This window comes from Schistocerca piceifrons, chromosome X, assembly GCF_021461385.2.
Source record: "Schistocerca piceifrons isolate TAMUIC-IGC-003096 chromosome X, iqSchPice1.1, whole genome shotgun sequence".
NCBI lineage: Eukaryota > Metazoa > Arthropoda > Insecta > Orthoptera > Acrididae > Schistocerca > Schistocerca piceifrons.
In genome coordinates this window covers 481,544,304-481,550,248 of record NC_060149.1, presented here as the reverse complement: position 1 = coordinate 481,550,248, position 5,945 = coordinate 481,544,304, and positions in this window count along the sequence as shown.

The following is a 5,945-nucleotide window of genomic DNA, read 5'->3' as shown; positions in this document are numbered from 1 at the left end:
TAACAAGAATTTCTTTACATTTGTCCTAGGCATTCAGCACAATGGATCATGAAATATTTTTCCACAAATTATAGGCACTGGGAATAAGAGGAGTAGCAAATAATTGGTATCAAAAATTTAGGAACACTGGTTCTGTCTGTAAACAGGAAAGTACTGATAGATCGAGACTGTCAGATGCAACTGTGGAGAGTGTGAGGGAAAGTTTCACATGCATTCCAAAGAAATATACAGTCAACACAAGTCATGAACTGGGAACATCACAGCAAACTGTGTGGAAGATTTTACAGTGGTGGTTACATTTCAAACTGTACCATCTGCAGCTTGTGCAACAATTAAATTAAAGCTGGAAGATAATCGCCAGCACATTCAATTTCGCATCACATTGCAGGAAGCTTTTTAGAATGGGAATTTTACCTCCAAACTGATGTTCAGCAATGAAGCGCCCTTCCATTTATCTGGAAAGGTTAATTGCCACAATGTGAGAGTGTGGAACACTGAAAATCCTTGTGGCACACAGACAAGATTCACCAAAAATTAATGTTTTCTGTGCAGTGTCACAGATAAAGTTGTATGGGGTGTTTTTCTTTGCTGAGGAGACTGCGATGGCCACCTCTTACCTTGATATGTTGCTTTTGTGGTTGTTTCCACAACTGACCGCTGAGTCCAAAAATGTCATCTTCCAACAAGATGGAGAACCTCCTCAATAGAGCATTGATTTTGTCATTATGTAAAAAACAAACTTCTGCATCACTGGATTGGGCATAGTGTTGCCAATGGTTTGGCTACATTCCCTTGGCTCCCAGGTTGTCTGTGACTTTTTCCTTTGGGAGTATAGGAAGGACTGTTTAATACCCCTACTGCCAAGAACACTGTAACAGCTCAGAAAACACCTCACTGTCCCTGTAATGACCATTGATAGGATGTTACTACATAAGGTATGAGACAAACTTGAGTATGACTTGGACGTGTGTCACGAGACTTAAGCAGCAGCCAAAGAACATTTGTAGAGTCCAAAATGCAAACTTGCTGAGTTTGCAGTTCTGTTCATGTATAAATCATGTTTGTATATGTAATTTTGGAAAAAAAATAGAGTTTTGCAAATGAATGAATCATTTACAATAGCTCTGCATATACCTGATGGAAACCACATCATTTAGATGATCAATGGTTGATACATAATTGTGAATATGAATGTAAATTGATAATTTATTGCTGCAGAAACTTGATAGTGTTGATGTCAGAGGTGGACCTAATGACTGGCTGAGATCATACTTTATTGGCCGCAAGCAAGTGGTATAAATACTATTTCATGAATATAATAAATTAACTAGTCGCTATTCTGATTGCAAAGGAGTAGTAATGTATGGTGTACTGCAAGGGTCAGTATTGGGGCCCCATTATTTTTTATTTACCAGTATGTAAATGATTTGCCATAAAATATACACTGTGACAACACTATTTAGTTTACAAATTACACCAGCATCTTAATCAGTGGTAAGCCAGCAGAGCTGCTTCAGAAAACACTATAAGAGACAATGAGTAGTGTAGCAAACAGGTTCAGACATTTTTCTTCTATCAAAAGACTAAACCTTGTCTCTGCAGCCACAGCTTCCTCTTTTCAGCAGTCCTCTCCATCTCTGTATGTGAAGACCATCTCATCTCACTGGTCATATTTTTTTTATATAGGGTGTTCTCGGTTGTCCACTCATTTTCTTCCCAATAATCTCACCTTCAGAAATGTTTTGTAAAATGATATCATGTCTAATTAAATACCTAATGAATTTTGGTTTGAAATTGCCAACGATTTTGAGTAGTTTGTTCTTCTCTCCTATTTCTTGTCAAACAAACTCATCTGCTTTTTCTGTCAGTCAAGCTAGTTCTCGTAATTCAGGGGCGGGCAAATGCTGCTCGCAGCTCATGAGCACACAGCGCTGCACGTGTGCTGCTCATGTGCAATCGTCGACCAGGGCAGTGGCGACAGCCGGCAGGTTGCGGTAGTGTAGTACCAGGCATTTTTTCTTAGTGCAAAAATGTGAAAACTTGAAATGTTTAATATCTGGCAGTATTCTTGCTGGTCAGTGGAAGTTTAGTATTGAACACTATTATAATAAATTTCACAAGGACGAGTACAATTTATTGTTGGATTCTGAGCGGATGGGGAAACTGACTGAGGTTAAGAAGAGCGATCTGACGATACTAGATGAATCTGATGTAGGGCTTACACATAGACAGTTTCACACTTATTTATCTGAAATTGGGGAAGAGTATGGTGACATACCATACCACAGTGAAGGCTGCTGGCTTAGCCATGGTAATGTAGTGAAAAGATTTTTTGAGCTGAGAATACCAATAAATCAGTTTTTAAAGGACAAAAGAAGTTACGACCCCAGTGTGGATTGCCGACCTTGCATTTTTAGTGGACATTACCGGACACATGAATGCATTGAACACAAGTTTGCAAGGAGACAATCAGCTAATCTGTGAAATGGCTGAAAAGGTGCAAGCTTTCACTAGCAAGCTTGAGCTGTGGGAACGACAGCTCTCATCAGGGAATGCAGTGCATTTCCCTACTCTGTCTACTGTGCGAGAACAGAATTGCGAAGAATATGTTTCTGTATTTAATGCAATGAAAAAGGAATTTCTCAAGCAATTTGGGGATATATCATGTTTATCCCAAGCTTTTGAATGGTTCTCAAGACCATTTGCTGTTTCTGTAGATGATATTCATCCCAATTTGCAAATGGAATTAATAGATCTACAGTGTAATTCTCGTCTGAGAAAGGCAAGTTCCTTTTTGGTAAGATGTGTAATAGACTTTCATGATGACTTTCCACAGCAAGAGTTTCCTCGTCTCCATTGTGAAGCCGTGAAGATAATGTCAATGTTTGGCTCAACATACATTTGTGGGAGCTTTTTTTTTTCTGGTATGAAAATTAACAAGTCTCAGTTAAGAGCAAACATCAGTGATGTAAATTTATGTAACTGTTTGCATTTGTCTGTATGTATGTATAAATTTTGTTCCAGACATTAAACGTATTGTAAACTCCACCTGTGATAATTAAATAAAACGTATCGTAGGTAATAGGTACTCTTTCAAACCATGATTTCTTTCAAGCACTCCTACTAACCTTATTCCTTCAGTCAATAAAGCAAGCTAGGAAACAAAACGCATTACAGAGGAAGGAGCTGAGAGATGGTATGGTTGGGAGGGAATGGGAGAGAAGCGGGTGGCCAGCTTGCCCCTGTGTGCACTAAGAACACCCGTTAACTGCACACGAGCAAGTGCACCGCACACGTGCAGGATTCCTACCCGCCCCTATTGTAATTCCCTCCAGAACTACATTTCCATAACTTCAAGGTGAGCTTCCTCCTGCTTTGCCAACACTGACGTCTCACTTCCATATGTCAACACACCATACAAAGTTCCTTATTTATCTTTTCTTAGAGGGGAAGCTGATGTGCTTGTTTGCAGAAGGTATTTGTATATTTATTGATGCACTCAATCATTCAATGTACAGAAGTGTACAATATGATATGGGACAATTCAAACAAATGATATGAGAACATATATAGAAATAGCACTATTTCTTATGGTGTACATCTCACAGAAGATATATTACATATGCATTCATAATAATACCAGAATAAGTTCAAATAATAATGCCGACCATTAAACAGCAAAAGTTCATAATGGACAATAGGTTATTTCTAATGAAACAGTTTTATTTCAAAACGTAATAAAAATATATAATTTAATTTATGATATATCACATTCAAGAAAGTGTTGTATGCCATAAAAGCAATGCTTTGTTAGAATACTTTCTACTTCTTCTGGGAGATGGTTCTAGAGTTTGATTCCCATACATTTAACACTACTGCTATACAGTGTAGTAGAATGGGCAACTAGTCTTAACAATTTTGTTGACTTTGAGTCATGATGGTGACTGTCCAGATTCCAGTGCAATCTACTGACGTTTTGTTTAATAAATCAGAGAAGTTCAAATATAAATTGGATAGGGAGGGGCAGTATGTTTAACTTTTTAAAGAGTGGTTCACATGTTTCTCTTTGCTTTTTGTACAGGATTATTCTGATTTTTTTTCCTTCATTCAGTATTATGACCCCAAAAAATTATTTTGCAACATAGTACTGAATGGAGAGCATAATACATGCATGTTAATGTTCTGGCATTTAGCTTGTCCCTCACTGAGTGGAGCATAAAACCTCTTCTTATTTTTGAAAGCACCCTTGGCCAGAGCTGTTCTTCTTTTGATTTCTATACACCTCTATTGTATTCCTCTACATTGCTACTGAGACAGCAAAATTCAATTAGTTCCTTAAGTTGCTCTCTGCTATTTCTTAAGTCAGTCTCACCTCCATCTCCTTTCTTGTCTATAACCATGACTCTTGTCTTGTTGTATTTATTTTTAATTTCAGTTATGTTGTCTGTTTATTTAAGACCCTAAGAATTTCCATTAGTTCCTTCTCTGAGTTGGCCACTATTGTTATGTCATCAGCAAATCTGGTGCAGCTAAATGCATACCAAAATTTTGAGTCCAGTCATTTCTTCTTTCATTGTTGTCATTGCCCCCTCTATGAACACATTAAATAAATCAGGTGATAGATAGTACCTCTGTCTCTCTGCCATTCAGATTTTTACTTCTTTCTTGGCATCATTTGTGTCAAATTGAGTACTTTGACTTTTGTTTATATTCAAAATTAGTGCCTGTCCCTGCAGTCAAGTCCCACTTTTGCACATTGCTTTAATTAACAGGTTCAAATTAACCATATGATACGTCAATTTATGTTACTAAATGTTATATATGTTTTTCTGTTTACTTCTAATCTTCTTTCCAAAATTTGACGTAGTGCCAGTATTGCTTTCCTCGTATCCTTCCCAGATCTGAAGCCAAATTTATCATTGGCTAAGTTCCAATCTATTTTCTTTTTAATCTTCTCTTCAACTACTGACAGTAATATTTTTGATGCATGTGACAGAAAACGCTGTGTTCTATAATTTGTGTGGCCCTTTGCATTGGCCATTTTGAGTAATTCAGTATTTTTATTTTTTGTGAAGTCAGATAGTATGATATCCTCTTCATAACATTTAGATACCACAGTAAACAATGTACTTTCTATGTTGTTGCTACTACTTTGTAGGTGCTCCAACCAATTCCCTTATTGATTTTAACCTACTACAAGAAAAAACTCTTCTTTTGTTACCAGTGGTCTCTCTCTCTCTTTTTTCTTTTTTCATCAATAGTTTTTCATATTCAGTTTACTCATCTAAACTTCCAATTTCAACACCATTGTACAGGTCTTCATCTGGTTCTTTGCTAATTTTTCACAGCCACTTTTCTTTCTCTAAAAAGCACATTGTTTGTGTCTTGTTTTTGACTGCTTTATGCAGATCAGTGCTCTTTTCATTTATTCTGTTCCTTTAACCAGCCATAACAAACTGATAACAAATGAAAATAAAATGGTAGCATTAAATTTTGATAACATGATTTGACCAAAATGAGGCCCATTTGAAACTCTGTCAGGTGCTGATAATTCTGTAGCACATGAGTACATGGCACCTTCATATGCTTCACAGTGGTCACTCAACATCAGAGGCTGCTGATACACCATATATAGCTTACCAGGTCTGGTAACAACACTAAACATGAACAACACTAATGCACTCTAGTGGCCATTCTGCCATTTCACTAAAAGTTCTTCAGTATATTATCATTGAACAAGAGCCAGTTTGGACTTGCATTTACTGAGAAAAAATTAACATAAAACTCAAAACAGCATTTTGTATCAAGGAATAAAATTGTATGATAAATTGTGCAAGCAAATGAAAAAGATTAATTTAATGCTTCTGTTTAAAAAGGCAGCTAAAAAATGCTTCATAGGTAATACGTACCATACAGTCAAATATTACTCAGAGGTCCAAGAGTAG